The 615-nt window shown below is 60.0% G+C and overlaps 1 protein-coding gene across 1 annotated transcript in view; it reads left to right on the plus strand.

Annotated features, from left to right (window-relative positions):
* MYO7B (myosin VIIB) overlaps nucleotides 1-615 on the plus strand; it is an 81,747-nt gene that overhangs the window by 62,829 nt on the left and 18,303 nt on the right.

Raw genomic sequence — 615 nt, forward strand, 5'->3', positions numbered from 1 at the left:
TCATCTGACTCCTCGCCCTGGCCACCCCCTCCAGGACGGCAGCCAGGCCCAGCTGCATCCCAATGAGAGGCACTGTGGGCCCCTCGGATAACCCTGCAGGCACTTTCATGCGTCGCTGGCCTCCAGGTGGGGCTGACACACTCTCGGTGACCCCTCTAGAGACCACACCACTCCGTCCCCTAATGAAACACACCACAGCCTCTGGCTGCTGGCTCTTCTGGAGCAATGGGCTGCCCGCTCGTGTGGGGTCTCAACACCTGCAGCTCACCTCCTTCAGAGACATTCCCAGTGTTCGACGTGCTCTCTGCACCTTGGCCATCAGGGCGGCTTGTGCACGCCTCACGGGGGTAGGCAGACAGCCTCCATCTGCATTGGCAAGCTCCTGGGCCCCTCACGCCCGCTCGTTTGGGCGAGTGGAGACAGGCCAGAGATCTCTCTACTCCCACAAAGTCCGTTTCAGGAGCAGCCTGTTAAGTGTCTCATTTCGCTGATGCAGGCTGCGCGGGCAGAGGGCCTAGCTGGTGCTGCATCTGTTAGTAGATCCCAGAGGATGTGCCTCTTTAGAACAGTGGTTCTCAACCTTCCTAACACCGCAACCCTTTAATACAGCTCCTC

The sequence above is a fragment of the Myotis davidii genome, unplaced genomic scaffold (genome assembly GCF_000327345.1).
Source record: "Myotis davidii unplaced genomic scaffold, ASM32734v1 scaffold1844, whole genome shotgun sequence".
In the NCBI taxonomy this organism is placed as follows: Eukaryota; Metazoa; Chordata; class Mammalia; order Chiroptera; family Vespertilionidae; genus Myotis; species Myotis davidii.